General features: G+C 45.4%; 1 long non-coding RNA gene across 1 annotated transcript in view; it reads left to right on the forward strand.

The window, feature by feature from the left end:
• Positions 1 to 1,907: 1,907 nt before the first annotated feature.
• LOC146799800 (uncharacterized) overlaps positions 1,908 to 24,212 on the forward strand; it is a 51,994-nt gene continuing 29,689 nt past the window's right edge. The window contains exon 1 of the long non-coding RNA XR_014968971.1: positions 1,908 to 2,222. This is a non-coding gene — a long non-coding RNA (uncharacterized LOC146799800). The remainder of the gene's footprint in view (positions 2,223 to 24,212) is intronic.

Raw genomic sequence — 24,212 nt, forward strand, 5'->3', positions numbered from 1 at the left:
TTTAGGCCTCCCTCCCATGCATTGCTGGAGGCTGGAGTTGCGTCGTGCTTGCGACACGACTCCCGCAATGTGTTACTTTTGCGCCAACAGATGTGTCCGAATTTCTGATGCATATCAATCCTTGTGCCATGGTGTGCCGTATTGTAAATACGATGCATCCGTGGCGGCGCAAGGGTTTTGCATGGAGGTGCAGGGAAACTGACGCATAGATGCGTCAGTTTCTTGTAAATCTGCTCCTCAAGGCCTTATTTATGAAGGCCTTGCATAGCCGGGACGTCACTTTTTTCCATTTTAAAAGTGACGCACCGGCGGCGCAAGGCCTTCATAAATAAGCCCTTCAGGGATCATCTCTCCCAGGGGGTCTCAGAATGTGACTTTATGCATGTAAGTGGGTGAGAAGCGCCATGCAGGGATGGCACCATGTGTCTTCCCCAGTAGAGGGTGGCCAAGAGGGAGCTATGTTCTGAGATCGTGCGACTCAGGTACTCTGTTGGTGATCTGTGCAATTAGATCTAAGAAGCACATCTTATCCAAGAGCACATGGAGGTCACTGGTCATACACTAGAGAATAAAATTAGTATTCTCCGATTCCCATGTTATGCAATCTCCAAACTTCTTTTAAGGCCCAGTGGTCCGGCCATTCCCTGACGTACTGCGCTGTCCGGATTACTGGGGAATCCTGGAGGGTGGGATAGACCTATGTTCAGTTGTATGTCTGCTACAAGCAACAGCTTTGGTGTGCCTGGGTCAGCAGAGAGGATGTAGTGACAGCATCTAGAAAAGACGCCTGCCTTTCATTGGGGCGTACACGCTACCCATCAGAATCTGGTGCCCATTGAGCCGTCCCATCAGGATAGCATAGCGCCCATCATGGTCTATGTGTGTCCTCGCAACCCCAAAGGGGACCCCAGCTCGCACCCTGATCAATGTCCCTCTGGCGAATGCAGAATAACCTGTGGCATTGATTTGCCCATCCATTTCCTTGGGCGTCTGGTCCCCTTCACTGCCACCAAATCCATCTCTTGAAGAAATGCCACGTCTACCCCCCTGCGCTGGCATGCATATCTTAAGATCTGTCCACACCACTACTGGAGCTATCCATGCTGTGCAAGATGCACTAGCTAAGTGGAGGCGAACAAGAGATCTTCATGCAGGCTGCGTGGTGGCTGTATCCACCCTGAGCCCTTCCCATGCCCATCACTCTGCAGACTGCAACACCAGGCTGGCAGACGAATGCATTTTGGGAGTTGTAGTACCTGTTCACTTAATTTAATCCAATTTAACAAACACACATGAAAAATTAAGAACATGCAGGTACTGGAGCATTGTGTTTGGTGAATAGGAGCTTGAATGAATGTCACATTATCAGTCATCGAGGCATCCATGCGCTGTAGAGCACTTGATCAGCACACGCCTGAAGCAAGCCTCACTTCTGCTCATTGCTGCGCTCTCCTGAGTGTAAATTGATCATAAGCAGAGCTCATGAAAAGGAGCCGCCCAGCCTCGTCGCCACTGAGCTATAATCCTCGCGCCACTCGTCATGGGCAGGTGGGTAAACACGACCGCCCCACGAACATCATTCGAGGTTCGCCAACTGCAGAGAAGCGCGGTCGGGTCCGGCTTTAACCACAAATAAAACCACAATTGGAGAAATCGTCCTTCGGATGTGTGCGGGGCATCCATCCCGGAACAGATTAATATTACTAATGTCAAAAACATCTCTTTCTGGCATAAAACGTTGCACAAATGAACTAAAATAGGGATAAAAGCTAAAACCAAGCCGACAAGGAGTGTAATGTCGCGATAACTGGCGTGACGCGTAACGGTGTGGACGTCAGTCTACGCGTACATGTCCAAGGCAATAAATATGACGTCATCAGTGCACGTAGGCAGAACGGCCACGGCACGAGAGACGGAGCAAACACATACACGTGTCCCGAGTGGTTATTGCTACGTGTGGGGCCCAGGGTGCTAGGTAGCGCACCACGATAGTCCTGACACACACGACACCACAAAGGAGCATGGCCTGCTAGTGACTGACGGATCATGACAACGGCGGTTCCTCTTCCGGGTCAGACAGCACATGCAGTGGAAGTGGGCAAGCCCCGCCCCAGCCCCTCGGGCCTCAGTGTCAAGCCTGCTGCACTGGAGGACGCAGTTCTCTTTTCAAGAGCCCCACAGACAGCTGGGGCCCCTGGCGCCTGCACTGATTCCCCCCGAAGGTAGGAGGAGGCCCGTGACCCACGGCTGCCAAGTGTTCTGATTACCCATGTGTGACATTTCCATGACTGTAGTGGCCTTATGTGTGTCATTTCCATGACTGTAGTGGCCTTATGTGTGACATTTCCATGACTGTAGTGGCCTTATGCGTGACATTTCCATGACTGTAGTGGCCTTATGCGTGACATTTCCATGACTGTTGTGGCCTTATGCGTGTCCTTATGTGTGACATTTCTATGACTACCGTGGCCGTATGCGTGACATTTCCATAACTACTATGGTCGTATGCTTGACATTTCCATGATTGTAGTGGCCTTATGCGTGTCCTGATGTGTGACATTTCCATGACTGTAGTGGCCTTATGCGTGTCCTTATGCATGACATTTCCATGACTACTGTGGCCGTATGCATGACATTGCCATGATTGTAGTGGCCTTATGCGTGACATTTCCATGACTGTAGTGGCCTTATGCGTGTCCTTATGTGTGACATTTCCATGGCTACAGTGCCCATATGCGTGTCCTTATGCGTTACATTTCCATGACTACTGTGGCCTTATGCGGGACATTTCCATGACTGTAGTGGCCTTATGCGTGTCCTTATGTGTGACCTTTCCATGCCTGTAGTGGCCTTATGCGTGACATTTCTATGACTACCGTGGCCGTATGCGTGACATTTCTATGACTGTAGTGGCCTCATACGTGGCATTTCCATGACTGTAGTGGCCTTATGCGTGACATTTCCATGACTACAGTTTCCTTATGCGTGATGTGCTTGTGTCTTCTTACACGTGACACTTTGCGTCACCCTTTATCTCACTTTATACATTTGAAGAAGTGGACTGGGATCTAGAAATCTCTATTATTGGCCACTGCAGGGTATAAAACAAATCCAGGCACGTGAATTCTTTTAAGTAATACCAAACATATCTGCAGTAACCTGAGGCGTTGGTCACTGAGTGCTACTGAGCTGCCAAGCCTCATAGGGCAGAGTGGGAGCAGCTCATCTGGTCCAGGTAGTTTCTATTTGATGCTGTGAAATTATAATGGGTTGAGCAGAATTACGGGTAGACAGAATGCAAGTTTAAACAAGCATTGGCAAAGCCAATAGGTCTCAGCAATGCCTGAGCTATTGGCATTGTCAATGTGAATGTCTTTTAGCCATGTTGTATAGCACCACATCTGCTAATCACAATGTGACTCAGATACAACTTTAGAATAGAATCCTGAAAAACAAGAAGCACTGTGTATGTGGCGGCCCCCTTTGTGCCATATGACAGAGATCTTGTTGATAAAAAGTGATTGACATTTGTCAAGGAAGTATTGGATGGCATGTTGGAGGTATGAGTTTATGCAGTCTTTGACTACATTAAACAGTCCCTTCATTTAATTATCAGCAGCATGTATGGTCTTGGAACATGACGTTGCTTTGTGAATGGCAATTTTGAGGCAGCAGTAAGCAGTCTGTAGAGCCAATAGCTCATCAAATGTCCACTGTGGATGCCCAGTGTTATTAGACATTGACTATTAGGGATATTTTCTTGGTGGTGGTGATTGTTGTGTGGGAGTCGATGCGGTCCAGTACTGTGGTAGTAAAGTCATTGAGGGTGTAGCGATATTTTCCAGAATCATTTTAACTTTGGGCTGTCTATTGTACAGGGATCTAATGGGGGAAAAATAAGCAGGAAGGGAAGTTGTTTGTTCAGTCTGGAGAGAGATTATGATTTGGAGTCTACAGCCCTCTGATTTTGCAAACCACAGGCTTTATGACCGCAATCTGTCTCTATTCATGAGGCCCAAGATCGTGCCGGGTGTTGGTGGCAAAGGTAATACAAAAAAGTAAACCTTGAAAAATTATATTTTTTTATATTGTTTCCTCACGCAGTGCAATAAATGATGGGCCACCAAAAATTAGTTGCAGGAAACTGAGAATTGCGTTCTATTTTTACAAATTGAAATTCACTATTTTTGCATGCTGGTGGCATATTACAACCCGCCTGGTTGGGTTCACAAAGAAAACTGGAACAACCTTGCAAAAAACAAGAACCTGTACAGTGCAAGTTCATCAAGTGCTGACAGCGCACACACAACTGTGACCTCAATAAATCGCGCCTGCTGGTCCCACCTCGATCGGAATCAGCTTTTACCTGTTAATGCAGTAAACATATCACAGAGGCACAATTAGAAAATGTGGCATAGTGCTAAGCCTGCGTCTTGAGTTACACTGTCGTTATCTACCGAGAGAGTAGAACTGTGTTTGCATCTCTGCACCTTGCGAAATGTAAACTTCAAGGGAAACACTCGACCTCTCTATTTCAGCTCGTTAGTGCCTTGAAGTGTAACGTAGAAAGGCAGTCTTAGTGATGCCTGCTGAGCAAAGGGGGACGTGACACTGAAACACACTGTAAAATATTACAGAAGCACGTGTTTGCAGAGGAGCACTGCTGCACACCAGAAAACACAACTGGCTGCTGTCTCACATTCAGCAACAAAAACATATGAAACCCTACCTTTTAGAAATGGGAGCTAGACGTATAACTTGACCACGCTTAGCTCTGCTCCAGTGGTTCTAATGCAGGCAATACACTTTGCCTTTTATTCAGTGGCTCGGCTTAAAAAGCAATTTTAATTGGGTGCAGTGGTCACTTGCACCAATGTGCCGCTGCCATTATACTTGCTGCCCCACTAAAACCTCAGCTCCCAAAAAAAACAAATGTCTGCTTCGCACTGCCCGGTCATGAAAAGAGAAAGAGGGCAGAGTCAGAGAGGGCAGAGAAAGAAGGGACGAACACAGGACTCACAGGGGAGGACACAGAAACAGCTGACAACAATTCAAATAGTAAGAGAGAGGAACACTTTGACCCTAAACCCCACTAAGGGATTGTCCCCAAATATGTTGAGGGTGACGATATAACTAAGTGGTTCACTGCCTGTGAGAGGCTTGTACAATCAGGAGGTCACACCAGGCGCTGGGGCTCTCTGCTCTGGGAGTCGTTCTCAGTTAAGTGCAGGGAGAGACTCCTGGCACTGAGTGAGACAGAGGCCGAGACCTATGACCACCAGAAGGAAACCCTCATTGAGGGCTTTGGACTCAAGACTGAGGAGTACAGGATTAGGGTCAGGGATACTCGGACAACCTCGAGTCAGACCTGGGTAGATTTTGTGGACTTCTCTGTAAAAACACTAGGTGGCTGGCTAAAAGGTAACAAGGTGCAGGACTATGAAGGGCTCTATAATTAAATTATGAAGACGCACATCTTGATTCCAAGAAAGAGGGTTCATGCGCACACAAGAAAAAGGAAGGAGGTGGTAAGTAGACACCTTCAGAGACTCAGGCCCCCCAAAAGATGGATAGTACTTCCCACTCCACCTCTAGTGGTAAACAGACTAGTGGGGACCCTAAGCTTTAAAAAGTCATGGACTGGAGGCCCTGCTTTGATTGTCAACAGGCTGGGCAGTACAGAGGGGACTCAGCTTGTCTCAAGAAAAAGGTCGGCACTGGGATTGTCAGTGTAGCCTTAGAGGATTACTCCTCAGATGAGGATATCTATGTAGCTTTTAACTGGGAAACTTGGCCAGAAGGTGAGTTGGTGATTCCAGAGGGAAGTAGTCACTTCTATCACAGTAAGGTGAATGGAATCCCAACCACTCCCCTGCGGGATACCTGTGCCAGTAACACGATTGTGTATGACAGGCTGATATCCACAGACCAGTATTTACCAGTGCAGACTAGACAAGTAAGGGCTATCCCAGCGGAAGTACTGTCAGGCCTGTGGCTTTAGTACTCCTGGAGATAGCTGGATCCCTTAGTTGGCAGAGGGTGGTAGTCAGTCCAAACCTCCCCCTTGACTGTCTCCTTGGAAATTACCTCCCAGAGGTTGGTCTGAGCCCAAAAAGGTACTGGTCGAGTGCCAGCCCTTTCCCAAGGCTTCTGGAGGTGCTGAACCTGTAGGTAGTCAAAGTAGGCCCAGAGAAAGCGCAAGAGAAAGAAGAGTAGGAAAGGTGGGCAACTTTTAGAATAAGTTCCAGTGTGCCAAAGAGGTTCTACTCCTGTCAGGAAGAACCTACATGCCCCACAAGAAGTCCTGACAAGTCAGGCAACAGTTCAACAAGAGGATCTGGCCCCTCAGCTGATGGAAGGGAGTGGAAGGAGGGTGTTTACCACAGGAAGTAGTAACCCTGCTCCAAAACAGCAGCAAGACCCATGAACCCAAAGAAGCCTGTGTGTTAGCCCTTCCGCCTGTGTGTGGACAGCTGATGGTGTGGTTCTGGGTGCTGACAGCTATCAGTAGTCTCTGCTGGTTGTTAGTGTTACCTGGTTAAAGACAGGATAAGGACCTGTGTTTAGCTGTGCACTATTCACAAAGTGTCTACTCCGACACTATATTGTTTTTACACACGTTGTACTTTTATTTTTCAAAGTTACAACTAGCACTTTGTGTAAATGTGTACCATTTTAAACAATGCTGTTTCAAGCATACTTATCAGTGAGCCATACAATCAGCTTTAAACATGGTAACACTTCGCAATCATTGTTGTGCTATATACATAGATTAACATACAGATAAAGTTGTTTGACATTAACAAATTAATAACAACACATATAGAGTTGCCCAATGCATTTCGGAACCAGCCGGTTCCTTCATCAGGGGCCAATCTGCAATAGAATAAACAAATGCGGATGAATGTTTATACGTGGGCTCAATCACTGTATGTGATGGTCTAACACCGACTTAACTGAATGTAGTTACCTGTGTCAATACTCTGAAGGGTGCACTGTATTGAAAACAAGGAGTGGAATTGAACGTTAGTGTCTGAGTCTCTGTGTCATAAGGAAGTAGGATATATAAGGTCGGAAGTCTTGCTTACCTGAGAGCATGTGAGTCGATATCTGTGTGAACATAAACAATAAGGGGAGAGTAAAACTGACCTTCGTTATAAGGTGCCATGAAGGAAATACTTGATGTGGGACTAAACTGAAGCAGAAGATTTAGCGCTCACAAAGCTTACCTGAGTGTATGCGTACGGTGTTTTCTAAAGAAACGGAAGGTAAAGAAGAGGGAACATCTCGTGAATAAGCGTGCCGGCGTGAAGATACAAAAAAGGGTTTAAGTCTAGCATAAAAACCTCATAAAGGTCTTACCTAATAAGAAGATCGTAACGTGAATTGCAGTGCACCGTCAATGGAAGAGGTAAGTATAATGCGCCTGCGGGCTCAAATATATGAGTGAAAAGGAAACCGGAAAGAAACTCCGATTCAAAATATCGAAAGAGGACTATGTTAGAGATACGTGATGACATTGTGAGATAGACGCCATCTTAGAATGGTAAAACATCCTCAAAGGAAGAGAGCTGATGTTGATAAAGTTTTGTAATAAAGAATTAAAAGACGGTCTGTCTAAAACGCCGTTAACAGTGGCTGTGGATGCATATACATTATATTTGAGCCTTTGGGTGAAAAACGTCAGAAAATGATAGTTTGAAAATGAACGTTAATATGGAATGTTGGTGCACTGACATCTGGAGGATGGAAATAGAATAAACAAAGGGCTGCGTTCTAAAGTGCGAACAAAAAATATTGCGAGAGGCCGCGAACATATGTGGATGGATTGGTGGAGAATAAGAGATGTCACGTAATTGGTGATGACAGGTGGTAATAGAGCTCGGTGCTATGGTGTGCTAAAAATAAGGTGGAAGGAACCTGAATAAGCTTGCTAGAGTTACATGTGGTGTATCTGAAGTAGATAGTGTGTTTTGGGTGTTATAGGTCAAGTTCATACAGTGTTTTACTCCCTGTATAACAGTAAGGGCAGAATGTCATGGGATAGAGAATAGTAAATTAAGAGGGGAATAATATAGTGAGATTACTGAGACTCGCGGTGGTCCTGTGAGGAAAAATGTCTATGCATGTATATTCAAATAAAGCATGACATATCTAATCTGTCGTTCAATCCTTTTGGGGACATTGTATCTAGATATTTTATCCAGTACACCTCTCTCTGCAATAGTTTGCGGTGATTGTTTACTCCATGTTGTGGCACAATGTGTTCTATGATCTGGAATCTGAGTTGGGATATCGAGTGACAGGCTTCATTCCAATGGATAGCCAGAGGTGAATTTGTGTTCTTGGTTCTGATGCGGCTCTTGTGTTCTGTGAGACGTACTTTAATTTTACGTTCCGTTTTGCCCACATATAATTTGCCGCATGGGCATTTGATTCTGTATACTACATTGGTAGTATTACAGTCACTGGTATGTCTAAGTAAAACATATTTTCCTGTAGTTGGATGTGTCAAGATATTGCCTGGGATTATGTTGTTACAATGTGAACAATTGTGGCATTTCAAGGTTCCTTTGTCTGTTGTTCTGTTTTTTGAGATTTTAGTTGGTGCTATGAGTTCCCGTAAGTTTTGACCTCTTGTGTAGGCATGTAATGGTGGTTGCTGAAAGATGTTGTTGAAATCAGGTTCGTTGGATAAAAGTTCCCATCTCTTGTTGATGATCTTTTTGATGGCTCTTGAACTTGTAGAGAATTTAGAAATGAATACTGTGTTGTTTTTACTGGAAGATTTGGTGGTTGCTAATAATTCTCCCCGCAATTTTAGCAGCGCTCTTTGTTCACATTCTTGAAGAATTTTTATGGGATAGCCTCGTTGTTGATATTTCTCTCTGTAGTCTGTGATTTTTGCTCTACAGTCCTGTGTGTCTGAACAGATGTGTTTTATCCTGATGAATTGAGAGTATGGGAGATTGTTAATGAGACTTATAGGATGAAAGCTTGAGTGTTCCAGTACGTTGTTTCGGTCCGTTGGTTTAGTGTAAACTGTGGTAGTTAAACTGTGGCCTCCTGGAGCTTTGTTGATGGTGACGTCCAAGTATTCAATGGTTTGTTTGTCAATTTTATACGTGAATTGAATCCTGGGGTTTTGGGAGTTCAGTGTGGTAATCATATGCTCCAGTGATTGTTGTGAGTTTGTCCAGATAAGAAAAATATCATCAATGTAACGGCAATAAGTATAAATGTTAGACCAACTTTGTGGAATGTCCATGATGTATTCCTGTTCGAACATTGCCATGAAGATATTGGCGTACGACGGTGCCCCTGGAAAACCCATAGAGGTTCCCGAGAGCTGAGCGTAGTACTTCTCCTCCCATTTGAAGTAGCTGTGATGTAGACAAAAATGTAATAGTTGTAATAAAAACACTTTGTCAATTTCAATATCTTCTCTTTGTAGGATGGCCCATTCAACCGCCTCCATGCCAGCTGTGTGGGGAATTGAGGTATATAATGCCACCACGTCAATTGTGCAAAGTAACCATGAGGGCTCAATGTTGGAATAAATGTTGCCAAGTTTAGTAAGAAAATCCGTGGTATCTCTGACATATGACCACCAGTTCTGTACGAACTTCTGGAGATAGTAATCTAGGTATTTGCCAATGGAATCAAACAATGATCCACAGCCAGATACTATAGGTCTAAATGGCGGTTTGTGTAAGTTTTTGTGTATCTTCGGTATCATATATAGATGTGGTCTACGAGGATCCGAAGTGGTAAGGAACTGTTTAGTGGGTTCATCAATCCAACCCTCAGTGAGAGCTTTGTTTAGAATCTCTTGTAGGATAGCTTGAAGTTGCATTGTTGGATCAGTTTGTAGTGGTAAATAAGTGTTTTGGTCACTTACGTGAATATTGACTTGTTGATGATAGAATTCAGAGTCCATAATAACAATAGCTCCTCCCTTATCAGCTGGTTGGATCGTTGTTGGAGGGAGGGCCACCGGGTAGTCGGGGAGACTATTCCGGGCACCTTCCTACCGCAAAGGTATAGCCGAGCGCCGCTGAGAAGCCCCCTCGGGGAGGTCCTCCTCCTATGATCGTACTAGGCCCAGTAACACCACCACACAGGACTCAATAGCAGTTGCAAGATTAGATTCTTTATCGGCAATAATACGGGTAATATTTACAGAGGGATCGAGGGATCCTATCAGAGTCTCAATGTTCGTTAAGAGGATAGGGTAGCGGGACAGTCTTAGTACCAACCAGAGGTACGGGAGGGCTCTGTGCCAGACCTTGGATGCTGGTCTCAGAGCGGCTCGGACGTGGAGAGCCGTGACGGCGTCTGCAGGGCTCGGATGGTAGTTCCGCTTAGGTCGAGCCGCGACACGGTCAGCAGGGCTCTGGTGGTAGGTCCGCTTCGGTCGAGCCGCGACGAGGTCAGCTGGGCTCAGGTGGTAAGGTTCAACAAGGTCGGGCCGCGACAGCGTCAGCAGGGCCCCAAAGGTTCGTGAAGGTCTTTAAGCACGGTGGAGCCGCGACGTCGTCAGCAGGGCTCAAGTGGTGGTTCAGGGTGAGTCTTCTTCCGTAGGGTCAGACGCGATTCGATCAGCAGGGCTCTTGACTCCAGGATACAACTCCTGCCCTGTTGTCGGGTCGCCCCAGATATAGGACGGGAGCCCTTTGATGTCCGGACCCTTGCACCCGGAGGGGGCGGAGAGGCCGGGTAGGGAGCGGCCAGACGCCCAGCAGGAGAGTCGCCAGGCCCCAGAGAGCTGTGGGGCGGTCACACCCAGGTGTGGAGAGACGGTTGGGGGTCCCATCGATACTGCCCTCCGCCGGGAGTGGGAAGGGCTCACGTGGTATCCCCCGGGCCAGGGGTTGGCGTCTCGATGTCGGGCCTCGCTGGGACCGAGGCCGGGTAGAGCAGGGTCATACAGATGGTCACGTGGAGTGACGTGCAATCCAAGATGGAGGAGTCCCGATGTGCATGGGACCTCGTGCGGCTTAGCGCGGGGAAACAGGACCACGCCACGAGGCCGGCTCCCACAATCGTGATTTGAGGTTTACTGGCTAAAGTTTTGAGGGTAATCCTTTCATGTTTGGTGAGGTTTTGGTGTTTGTTCTTGGTCAAGTTCAAATTTTGTATGTCTTTTTTCACCATGATTTCAAACGTGTCTAACATCTTATGTGACACCGGAGCTTGAAAAGTGCTCCTAGGTTTAAATTTAGTGGCTAGTGAAGTTGATGGGATTGCTTCTTGAGTCACAATATTTGTGAAAAAGTGACAGAGGCGCAGGGTGCGCATGAATCTGTACACGGCTACATCAATTTCCAAGCGATTCCTGTGGTGGGTTGGTACGAATGACAATCCTTTATTCAATACTGCTTTTTCATGAGGTGTAATGTTAATGGAGGAAATATTAACAATTAAGGAATGTTCTTCCTGCTGCGTAGCGATTTTCCTCCCCTTTCCTCGCCTGGTCGGTCTGTGGTGGTTGGTTTCTCTAAAGGTTGAGCTGGAGGTAAACCTTGATCCGGTGCCTGTGATAAAAAAGACACTGCTCGCGACTTTTCTGAATATTCAGTATTGTCCATAGTTGCTGTTTGATGGCTTGTAGATGAAGTTCCAGGCTGAACGGGTATTCTAGATGATGAAATGTCCTTGTCTGTGACCAGACTTTCTTCCGACGAATGTGTACTCGGTTTACGTTGTTCATATCTCTTGCGTGCGTATATTTCGCCCAAGTGTATACCTCGTTCAGTTTGTAATCGATGGTATCTCTTCTGTATTTTCTTAATTTGCCCTCTTGGAGTTCTTTACTGTATTTGTGAATAGTGCACAGCTAAACACAGGTCCTTATCCTGTCTTTAACCAGTTTTCACGTCGTAGAAGAGAACAAACTTCTACATAACTGTCGCACCACAGCCAAAAAATTAATTCAAAGAACAAGAACCAGTTTATCAAGGAGTGCTCCCCTTCAACATAACTCCTCCGGTTGTTAGTGTTAGACATCAGGCTTCCAGCATAGTCCCTTGGGGCCGTAGGGAGGGCTGAGTGCTTACCTTGTAGGAGTACACACTTTGGAGCAGGTCCCTTGCCACTCTAATGGAGGTGGAGTTTATAGACACTCCCTTCCTTTAAATACTTTGATTCGCCGAGAAGCTGTTGCTTGGCTTTCGGTTTCCTGAACCTGACTCCACGCCCCTTTTTGCTCGTATCCTGTGTTTTGTTTCCTCGCACTGAATCTGTCTTCGGTACTCGTGACATCCATTCCCAATCGTCGCTTCCTACCCTCCCCGCTATCTAAACGGTCTCTTGCTGGCTGCCCTTCTTTGATCCTACTCGAGCCCACAGTTGAGGAGACTTCCTCTGCAGCCGAGCTCTGGTTTCCGCGGGCGCTTCATTACCCAAACCTGCGGCCGAGCCCTGTGTACGGAGTAGACGCGGCCGCGTTTAATTTTCACGTGTTACAATGAAGGATACATTGTAACCCATTTGTTTATACAGCGAGCTTCTGACGGCATTTTTCTACACACGCACCGCGCGTTTCTTCTTTTTTTAAACCAGAGAAGTACCCTGTGTGTTATAATCGCTTCGTGCTAACTTGTTTTCTATTCACTGCCCTTACATCCAGTAAAGGGCTTGTTAAATAATGTTGCATTGTGGAGCGCTTGCCCGGCCTTTTTTTTTTTTTTCTTCTTGTTTTGGGGCATAAATGCTTGAAGCAAAACTCTGTGTAGAAGCTTTAACAGATTATTGCAGTCCTTATTTTTGTCATTGCCCAAGACAATTATATGTCGTCTGCCTTCCCTGGATTTAACACAGAATTGAAACTTGCACTGCTGATCATTGGAGGTGTTCAGCCGGTAAGGGAAAGTGTGTCTTCTATAGGGCCAGCACTGAGTCTACTCTTAAGTCTAGTGTTATATGGGAAGGGAGGTAGTATTCTAATATTTTCTTTCTTGTTTTCCCTGTAGGATTCCCTCTTCTTTGGTCATTTCGAGGGAATCAGCTGGGGGATTTGAAGTGTATTGTCCTGCCTTCTGATCCCCACATCTCCAATACTCCCTCTGAGAGGTGTGAGTACATTGAATCTTCTCACTCATAGACGGACTGTAGGAGTGTGGGGATATTCTCGTCGCTCCTGTGGATTGAGCTTGGAGATATACCACAGGTTAGTGGCATTGGCAACAGTTAGCCTTAATGGCTGCACTGTCTTTGGCACGGTGGTCTGACCTCATGTCTAATAGCAATTTATGCCTTGTAGGAAAGTGCCCTTTTTGGCATGGTTACCCCCCGCTTTTTGTCTGATTCTAATGCCTCTTTGACCGAGTGTGCACTGTGCTCCTGCTAACCAGGTTCCCATTGCCTGTGTTCTTGATCCGCTCCTTCCTCACCGGCAGAACCCAAAGAATCAGACTGCCACCCTTCCTCTCCGAAATCCACAGAAATCAATTGCGGAGTACCCCAAGGATCGTCGCTCACCCCCATGCTCTTCAACATCTACATGGCCCCCCTTGCCGCCATCGTCAGACAGCACGGACTCAGTATAGTATCCTACACCAACTACACCCTCTCCCTGGTGTTATGCTCAGGGCAAAGGGGATCCGAGTTAGCACACAAGGTACTCCCGCAGCGGCGCAGGGGCGGCGCAGGGGCAGGGTGTTGTTTTGGCTTCGGTTGCCCTGTTGTTTTCAGTGGGAGTTGCTGGTTTTGGATTTTGGCTGCAGGCTCGGTACATGAAGACTTCCAGGAGGAAACAATAGCTGGGCAGGTAAGTTGGAGAGCTCGGGATGTAGGTGCACCTCAGGTTCTCTTCTCCAGGGCGCAGGGCGGCTGGATGCAGGGGTGTCTTTTGAGGTGGTATTTCGCCTTTCTGGGCCACTTGCGGTTAGGGGTGCTCTGTGCAGAGGCTGTAGGTGATGTCGGGGAGTCCTGGAGGGGTCAACCCGCGGTGGACTTGGATTCTAGATGCTAGGGGACCTCGCTGGGTCTGGTGGTCCTCCCGGATTCGGGCCATTGGCGTCAGATGCAGTGGTGGTTCCAGGCATTGGGTTTCTTTGTCCTCAGCAGGCTCTAACCCTGTCTTGGGAGTTTCTTTTGAACAGAGCTGCTGTTCACAGGAGAGCCGGCCTTTGTTGAAGGCAGTCAGTCTTCCCAAGGGTTCTGGAGGCAGCTGGCTGCAAGACAAGGCGACTTTTGGCGCAGGATCTCTGGATACTGCAGACAGGCCGGTAGGACTGAGACCAAGTCAGTTCTTCTCTGCAGTCTCCTCTGCTGAGCTTCTTCTTTCGTCCTTCTTCTTGTAGGTTGCAGGAGTCTGTCTTCTTGGTTCAGGGCTGCCCCCTAAATACTGTATTTAGGGGGCGTTTTAGGGGTCTTGAGGTCAGTTGCCAATGGGCTACTGACCTTAGGGTGACTACACCCTTGGTGTTCTCACCTCACGTGGGGGAGTGGACACAATCCCTAATCCTGATTGGAGAGTGCCTGCCATCTGCAAGATGGCGGGCACTGAAGAGTGGACTTCACCTCGCCTCCACCACCTGAGGGGTGGGGTTGGCAGAGGTGGGTGTGACATTGCATTGTCGCTTTAAGGGTTGAGAACCTTTTACAATTGTAATTCCAAGTGGAATGTTGGTTGGGGGAGCGAGAGCTTTTCTTTGTAGAGACAGTTGGAGCTGCGTGTAAGGTGGATGAGGTGAATAAACCCTACCTGACTTAAACTACGTGGATGAAGATTTATTTCAGTGAAGTTACAACTTTACATTGGCGACGATCGTGGGAGTATTAAAGAAGAAAATCACCTCAACATCCAGCGCGTCTTTGAAAGGTGTTAATCGGCAGACTTCATAAGCTGTTGGGTTTGAAGATCGTAGAGGAGTTAACTCTTCGTGTGCGGCTGTTTGTGAGATCCAGGAGAACAAACCCGGCAAGGTGAAGGGGTTTGAGGAAGGAGTGGCAATCAGCCGGTTTCTGCGGTCTGCGTTCCAGTGACGGCGTATCAACTGTCAGTTCAGCAGTGCGGGTCAGTGACGTGGAGGAGAAGTCATCTGCGCATGTCCCAGGAGGCAGGCAGCGTGCGCATTATGTGAGAGCATTATCTGTGGTTCACGCATGCATGAAGAGTTGGAGAAGGCTCTTCTAATTTACTTGCGTGTGCGCTTTAACGGAAGCGATTGCGGAAGCGATTTCTACATGCTGGAGAGTCAAGATTTTTTCACGCATGCGCGAAGAGTTGGAGAAGGCTCTTCTAGCTTATTTGCGTGTGCGCTTTAATGGAAGCGATTGTTGAAGCGATTTTTTGTTTTTTGTTTGTATCACTTCTAAATACTCAGCTGGAAGAACCATGTACAAATTTACAGTCTTCAGGGTAATCGAAGGGTGAGTTAAATATACTGTTCTGTGCTGCAAGAAGACATCACTGTGAGGAGGAAGATAACGCTCTATTGGAATTTCAGTTTACGTGTTTGTGGTGACATTGTATGGAGACTTAAATTACTAATGCTATGTCAATGCACCACAGAGGGATTTGAGTACTGAAGTTTTTTTTTGCAGTGAGGGACAGTACCAGTAAGAGGTTATAGGGTTTATAAGAGATGGAAAAGAGAGGTTATTTATGAGAGTTGTGTTTATTTATTTATTTATTTTTCAAATCTCATTTCATGACAGATGTTGTTTTAAGGTGTCCAGTATCTAGTTTTGATATTTTAGACCAGAATGCAGAATGTTACGCAACCACCATTTTTTTTATCAAGTCCTGGTGAGCCAAGTATAAAATGGCAAAAGTGGAAGAAACATTTTGTGAATTACGCCAGAGTCTGTGGAACTAATTTAAGTGCAGAACGTAAGCACTCTTTACTATTGCATTGTCTAGGAGGTGAAGGACAGGAAGTTTTGGAACATTTACCTGATCTAACTGTCGCAGAACAGAGGAATTTGAACGAATATGAAATTTGTATAGAACAATTAGACCGTCATTATCTGCCACGGTTAAGTACCATCATGGAGAGATATCATTTTGGTTTGCGTGAACAGAAGAAAGATGAGTCAGTTGAAGAATTTCTCTCTGCTTTAAGGAAACTAGCATCTTCGTGCAAGTTTGGAGGTGCTACAGAGGAGAGGATAAGAGACCAGTTCGTATTGAAATGTGCTCATGACAATATTAGGAAGGAACTTTGGTTAAAAGACGAGCCACCATTAGATGAAGTGATTACAGTTGCAAAACAGGTGGAGCATATGATGAAATGTGTTGATGAGCTGAGTGTTGAGAAAAACAAATCTATCGCCACTAACACCAGTGTTGATGAGGTGATTTGTCAAGTCAAAAAAAATGATTTAGAGGTAAACGAGAAAGATAGACCTACACAGGGAAATGAGAATGTGCAAGGTAGTTTCGGGAAGCCAACATGTTACAGGTGTGGGAGACTAGGGCATCTAGCTAATGCACCTTTTTGTCCTGCTCTTAAGGTGATGTGTAGTACTTGTGGTAGAAGAGGGCATTTTGCAAAGTGTTGCAGAAGTAAAATGAGAAAAGGGGATCAAGTAAGAGCCCAGACTCAAGTCAAAGTTGTTACTTTTCAAGTTGATGTTCTGGAGGCAATTCATCCTTCTCATCCAGTCAATGTTGAAGGGGTAGAATTGGAATTCAAGTTTGATTCTTGTTCTCATTTAACAATGATAAATGAGGATGTTTTCAAAAATCATTTTAACAGCTCTATAAAACTTTTTAAGAGTGATGTTTCTCCGCAAGGGTATGGTGGGGCAACCATTAAAATGTTAGGTTATTTCTTAACAACCATAGAGTTGTGTGGACGAATGATTGCGGGCAAGGTGTATGTGGCCAAACGTGGGGTTGCGCTTTTAGGCTGGCCTCATCAACGTCTTTTGGGTGTTACTCTAAATCCTAACAAGGTCCCTCAGGTTCAGATACAGCAAGTTGGTGAAGCTGGTTCAATGTTTGCAGAACAATTTCCTGAGGTGTTTGATGAGAAGTTAGGTTGTCTTAAGGGATACAGACATTGCATCCGTTTGAAAAAAGGGGCGGTTCCAGTTGTGGCCAGGTGCAGAAGAATACCTGTCAATGAACAGATAGGTGTAAAAAAAAGAGATTGAACGGTTGGTAGATTCAGGTATCATTGAGCCAGTGGAAGCGACAGAATGGTTGGCTCCCATTGTCGTGGCCAAGAAGGCAAGTGGGGAGCTTGGGCTTTGCATAGACTTGCGCTCCCTAAATAAGGAGGTGATAGTAGATCATCTTCCGTTGCCAAATATTGATGAGATGATTGGGACCTTAGAGGGTGCAAAGTTTTTTACCACACTTGATTTATCTTCGGCTTATCACCAGGTTGAACTGGATGAGTCCTCACAAGAGTTAACGGCTTTTGTGACACCTATGGGTACCTACAAATTTCGTAGGATGCCTTTTGGTTTGGTTTCTGCGGCAGCAGTTTTTCAGCGGATCATGACTAGGATATTAAAAGGCATTGGAGGGGTCAGATGTTATCAAGATGACTTGTTGATTTATGGAAGATCAAAGTCTGAGCATTACTCAAGGGTGTGTGCTGTTCTAAAACGTTTGAAGGAATCAGGCTTGACGTTAAAGAGAGAGAAGTGCAAATTTGGTGTTGAGGAGGTGAACTATCTAGGACATTGTATTACCGGTCTTGGTGTTTTCCCAAAGAAGGATTTAGTGGATACCATCGTGAACATGAAGGAACCTACCAACAAGGAGGAATTATTATCTTTTCTTGGGATGGTAGAATTCTATAGCAAGTTTATTCCTGGGTATGCTGACAAAACTCAGAATTTGAGGAGACTTACGGCAAAGAGTGTTATTTTTCAGTGGTCTGTTGAGTGTGGGAATGAGTTTTGTTCTTTAAAAAAAGAGTTGATGAAAGCTCCTTCGCTACAGGCATTTGTTCCGGGACAAGATACTTACATTTTCACGGATGCTAGTATAAAGGGTTTAGGAGCTGTGTTGGTTCAAAAGTATGAGGGAGCAGAGAAGTTAATTGCATGTGCTTCAAGGTGTTTGAGAGGTCCAGAGGTAAATTATTCGGTAATTGAGAAAGAATCATTGGCTATTTTTTGGGCTCTGAGGAAATTTAAGAATTTGATCTGGGGTACCAAGGTGAAAGTTTTGTCGGATCATAAGCCACTCAAAGAGGTGTTTTCTAAAAAAGGTTTGGATTCAATTTCCTCAAGGATTAGGAGGTGGATTATTTCTCTCCAGGAGTTTGATTTTGAAGTTGACTATATTCCTGGGGTGGTAAACAAGTCTGCGGACTGTCTTTCTAGGTTAGTTGATCCTAATGGGTGTGTGTTGGATGATGATGTCATCAAAGAAGAAGATAGTATCAGTGTTTGTGAAGTGACATCAGGTGCCATTAGTGAGTCAGAATGGAAAGAGGAAGTAGAGAAAGATGGAGAGATAAGGAAAGTGATGGAAACACTGTCATCCAATGGTCGGTTGGAAAAACCATGGGCTTTGGTTGGTGATGAACTCTCAGTTAGTGAGGGTCTGCTCACACGTGGTACCAAGCTTGTTCCTCCTACAGGCATTAGAGGTAAACTTCTTGGTTTAGCTCATGTTGGGCATCTTGGGATTGTTAAGACAAAAGAGTTTATAAGGTTACAATTTTGGTGGCCAGGCATGGATCTAGAGATTGAAAGGTTGGTTAGGGATTGTGTGGAGTGTTGTGCGAGTGATAAGGTATTAAAGACTATGCAGATTCCTATGGTATGTAGAAAATTACCAAAATACCCGTGGGATGAGATAGCTATTGACATAGTGGGTCCGTTGCAAGATGTGAGTGACACTCCTTATCTAATAGTTGTGTTAGATTTGTATTCTAGATGGGTTGAAGTGGGTGCAGTCAGAGAAATCTCTACGGGATGTGTCATCAAGTTCTTGGAGGGAATTTTCAGAAGAGAGAGTTTTCCCAATAGCATCCTTTCTGATAATGGACCGCAATTCTGTTCCAAAGAATTTTTAAGTTTCTTGGGTGAATGTGGGATTGTCCAAAAAAGGAGTGCGATCTATCATCCAGAAACTAATGGGGCGGTGGAACGAGTAAACAAAACTTTAAAAGAAAGCATACAACTTGCAAGGGCAAACAATCTGAACTGGAAAGAGGTTTTGCAAGAAAGAATAACGGCCTATCGCATGTCTCCGCATTTGACTACTGGGAGATCGCCTTTTGAACTTTTCAAAGGCAGGGCACCCAATTCTAAATTATGTCCAGGTTGGATGAAACTAAACAAAGGGTTGGTTAATAATCAAATTTGTTCTTGGAGGGATAGAGAAATAGATAAACAGGTTGAGAGGAAGGTTTATTTTGATATGAGAAAATCTGCACGGTTTAATGAGGTAAATGTGAGTGATTTAGTAAAGATTAAAGCTCCAGTTGGATGTCAGCCTGGTTCTAAGTTCTCTAGTTGCAAGTTGATAGTCAAATTATTTAAGAATGCTGTCAAAACCGATGATGGCCGGATATGGAACAAAAATCGAGTTGTGGTAGTTAATCGCAATTTGTCTTCCTCCGAAGAGCAGGGAGTTTCAAACAATTCTCCTTGCTCTCTGGCGAATTCGTCTTGTTCCATTCCCATTCCCAACAGATTTCCTGGGGCACTTACAAGTGTCAGGGAAAGGAGTCAGAGAGTACGGAGACTTCCAGTATACATGAAAGATTTTGTATGATTTATTTCTCTTGAATTATGATTTTGCATGTTACAGTTGTTTTCATTTTTAAACTATGTAGTTCATAGTTATTTTATGTATGTGGTTATATTTACATGTGGTATATTTATTTGTTTTATTGTAAAGAGGGGAAGACGTGTGACATCGCATTGTCGCTTTAAGGGTTGAGAACCTTTTACAATTGTAATTCCAAGTGGAATGTTGGTTGGGGGAGCGAGAGCTTTTCTTTGTAGAGACAGTTGGAGCTGCGTGTAAGGTGGATGAGGTGAATAAACCCTACCTGACTTAAACTACGTGGATGAAGATTTATTTCAGTGAAGTTACAACTTTACAGTGGGCACACCTTCTTTGCTGTGCTAAACTTTCCCGCCTGTCTTCTCACCAAAAAGGAGGGGAGACAGGAAGGGGGCCTGCTCCTGATAGCAGGAGAGGCTGGGGGTCACGTTACAAAGGCTGCCAGGCCTTTGAAGCTCCCCTGCCACAGATGGCTCTTCCTGGCCTGGGGGAGGTGTGACCACCTCCGCCCAGGAAAGGCTTTGTTTCTGGGCTCACGGAGTGAAGGCTCCAACCCCTGGGGTCCAGAAACATGTCTTGTGGTGACAGGCTGGTGTGTACCAGTCAGGGAACCCACCAGAGGCTGGTCGTTTTTCAGGGGGCATCTCTAAGATACCCCCTCTGAGTGCATTTTTCATTAAATACCACACTGGCATCAGTGTGGGTTTAATGTGCTGAAAAGTTTGATACCAAGCTTCCCAGCTTTCAGTAAAGCCATTTTGGTGCTGTGGAGATCGTAATGTTATGTTATGTTATATCAATTTATAGAGCGCACTAATACCAGAGGGTGTCCTGGCGCTATAGCAGTTTACTTGGAAGAAGTGGTGAACAGGACTCTCGACCAGAAGCGATGTCAGTGCCTAGGCTGAAAACAACCAAGTCTTCAGACCTTTTCTAAAGGAAAGGAGATCAGTGGTGGACCTTAGAGAAAAAGGAAGTTCATTCCAGGCGTAGGAGGCCTTGAGCACAAAACTGTTTCCACCCCAGTTGGCCTTTTTTGCCCTAGTAACAACTGCCCGTTTGGCTTCCCTAGAGCGCAGAGATCTCCCCGGGACATACCACTGGAAGCGTTCCCTAAGGTCCTGCGGCTCAGCTCCATGTAAGGATTTGTGATCTATGCAAAGGGCCTTAAAATGGACCTGTTGTTTTATGGGGAGCCAGTGCAGATCCCGTAGGCCATTTCTGATAGACACAAACCTAGGAGTATTTGTTAGCAGCCTTGCTGCAGCATTCTGTGCCATCTGGAGTCTGCTTAGATGTTTGTTATGAACTGTAAGATACAGAATATTGCAATAATCCAGACGGGACAGAACTAAGGCGGACACTACGGATCTGAAACTTTCAGTTGTTAAGTAGGGTTTGATTTTTCTCAGAGTCCTTAGGATTAAAAAGCAAGTTGAAACCACTTTGCTTACCTGATTCTCAAAGGAAAGCCTGTTATCAACAGTAACCCCCAAATTTTTTACTTTGGGTGCTAGGGGGGGAGGGAGGCCCATCTCACAGGGCCACCAGGCCGAGGACCAAAGGCTGGAATTATTCCCGAATATGATCACCTCTGTTTTGCCAGCTTTTAATTTCAGACAATTAGCGGCCATCCAGCTAGTGATGGCGGCCATGCAGTCTTGGCAGTTGGAGGCTTTTGTCACTTTGTTCCCCTTTTGAAGGGATATCACTATCTGGGTATCGTCGGCATAGGGGGTTAACAATAGGCGAACGATCGTATGAGGGATGCTAGAGGTTTCAAGTAGACATTAAAAAGCGCGGGGCTCAAGGAGGATCCCTGCGGAACTCCACATGGAAGAACAAATGAATCGGAGGTATCTGCTCCCATATCCACTGTTTGAGTTCTATTTGTCAGGAAGGACTTCAAGAGTGCCAAGGCAGAGGGCAGTATTCCGGCCTTCGATAACCGTCCTAGTAGTACCTCATGGTGTACTGTAAAAATAGCTGAGCCTCCTTGGTCGACGGTCTCCCGGATCTCTTCAGTAGCTTTTATCAGGGCAGATTCCGTGCTATGACCAGCACGGAACCTGTACTGAGAGTGGTCCAGAAGGTTGTTTGTATCAAGGAAAAGGCTAAATTGCGTGTTCATAGCCTTCTCCAGGATTTTTGCAGGTAACGGAAGACAGGAGATGGGCCTGTAGTTATTGGGGTCTTTAGGATCGAGATTAGTTTTTTTATGAGAGGTAGAATAGAGGCTATTTTCCAAGATAAAGGGTATTGACCAGACACCATTATCTGGTTGAGTAATGGAGTGAGGGTATTAGTGATAATATCTGGAGACATTTTAATTATTGTAGCTGGACAGGGGTCCTTAGGAGTGCCGGATCTACAGCCCAACAACAGATTAGCCTTAACCAACGGAGGGAAATTGTTGAAAGTGGGGGTGTTGTTGGAAAGCATCGTATCCGGGCTTTCCTCAGAGGGGAATCCCGGTGGCTTGTTGAAGGATGAAAAGATAGCTTCTACTTTATTCAAGAAGAAAGAGGCTAAGTTGTTGCAGAAATCCAAACTACTGTGCAAGATGGGCTTAGGGGGGGTGAGAAGAGCGGTGACGGTTTTAAAAAGCTCTTTAGCGGAAGATTTGGCTTCAGTAATGTTGTTAGAGAAATACGCCTTCTTTTCAGTCAGCAGTGAATTTTTATAGGCTAAGAGGCAGGATCTATAATGATCTTTATTGATAGGTTTATAACCGTTCCTCCATGTGCGCTCCAAACGTTTGCATTCTGATTTCAGCCCCTGGAGATTCTTCGAAAACCAGGGGGCAGAGGGTGTCCTACGTTTAGGGAAGCACCATTTGACAGAGGCCAGTTTATGACCGGCCGACTTAATCCAATCATCATAGATTGCTGATGCTTCCTCTATGTTTAGAGGTAGATCAGGGACTGAACTGGTCAAGGCTTTACTCAAATTGAACGGATTTATATTTTTCCATGACCGGATGGCTATCCTATCCCTAGATTTAGAGTGGGATTGTAAGGTGGATGACCGGGTAATCTCAAAAATAATGGCAGAATGGTCGGTCCAAGGTAGTGGCAGGGTGTCCAGGATGGACAGACAGGGAATATTTGTAAAAATCCCATCTAGGGTGTGGCCAGCCTTATGTGTGGGTCCAGATACCTGTTGCCGGAGGTCGCCGGCACCCATGATTTCTACCAGTCTAGCCGTCTCGGGATCCGTAGGGTCATCAAGATGGAAATTAAAATCGCCTAAGGTGGTGAATAATTTGGCACATAGACCCTCTTCCAACAGTAATGACAAACTCCCAGCACAATATACTCTTAATGGCATTACTGCACAATTACAATGTGTAAGAATTGGTCTAGACCAGTGTGTCCAAACTGTGGTCCGGGGACCCCCAGGGGTCCCTGACACTTTCCCAGGGGGTCCGCAGGCAGCAGTTTAAAAAGCGCTGCACTTGTATAATTAGCAGTTTTCCAGCAACAATAAAAGTGTAAAGATAACACAGTGATTAATGCACCTGCTGGAGAGAGATGAGAGTTTTGTCCTGTGGCAGCTTTGAGTTATCTAATGTAGCACAGAGGGTTAATATGCCTACTGCAAAGAACGCGTACCATGCATTTTAAATAACAGTATTTTATGTGCATAGGCGAGTGGGTTACTGCTTTTGTCACAAAGATTATTTTGTTACTGTGCAGTACATAAGTGACAACCGTAATCTAGCACAGTGACCTATAAACTGTCATCAAAGAGCTGCTTGCAAACTGCATGGTACAAGTTAGTAACGTATGTTTTTTCCCAGTCTTTCATTATCCCGATGCTGCTAAAAAGGTTTATCAGGGTGGAAATACATTTTTATTGTTAAAGTCAATGCTAACCACTGTCTTATGTTCTGAATCCCAAGTTTTTTGTGCTTCTCCAGACCAATCACGCTTTAAAAATGCCTACCAGTATAAATGGCATGTGATTCCTACACCTTGTAGTCCCCTTTGCCTCATGTAACATTTTCTATACACTGATTTACACTTATGATTAATTGTCTCTATATGTGTGTGATGTAAAGTGATAAACGTGTTGTAGACTGCACCATTGTTTCCTAAATTTCTTTGGGGGTAGAGCCTCCCAAAGCCCCCTATGTAGTGGTCAGGCACACTCCATGCACTTGGTGTGCACCGTATGGGGAGTGGTCTGAAAACATTTGCCAGGGCTGCTTTGGGTTCCCAGTCTGGCCCTGGCAGGAGCAGGAGCCTCGTAGAGCGAAATAAAACCAACCATTTAAAAGTTAGTCACAGAGATGCAGCACCAACCCTCCCATTAAAATGTTAGTTTTTTGCAAATTCTTTCAATATAAAATACTAAGGGGATATTTACAAAAGAAGTGGTGGAGCGTGCCGTTCGCCTCTGTGGCTTAACGACACGCGCCGCCACTTCAGAAACGCAGGGCTGCACCATATTTACAAGAATATAGTGCAGCCCTACATTTCGCGCTGTGCTGGTGCTA

The sequence above is a fragment of the Triturus cristatus genome, chromosome 9, assembly GCF_964204655.1.
Source record: "Triturus cristatus chromosome 9, aTriCri1.1, whole genome shotgun sequence".
In the NCBI taxonomy this organism is placed as follows: domain Eukaryota; kingdom Metazoa; phylum Chordata; class Amphibia; order Caudata; family Salamandridae; genus Triturus; species Triturus cristatus.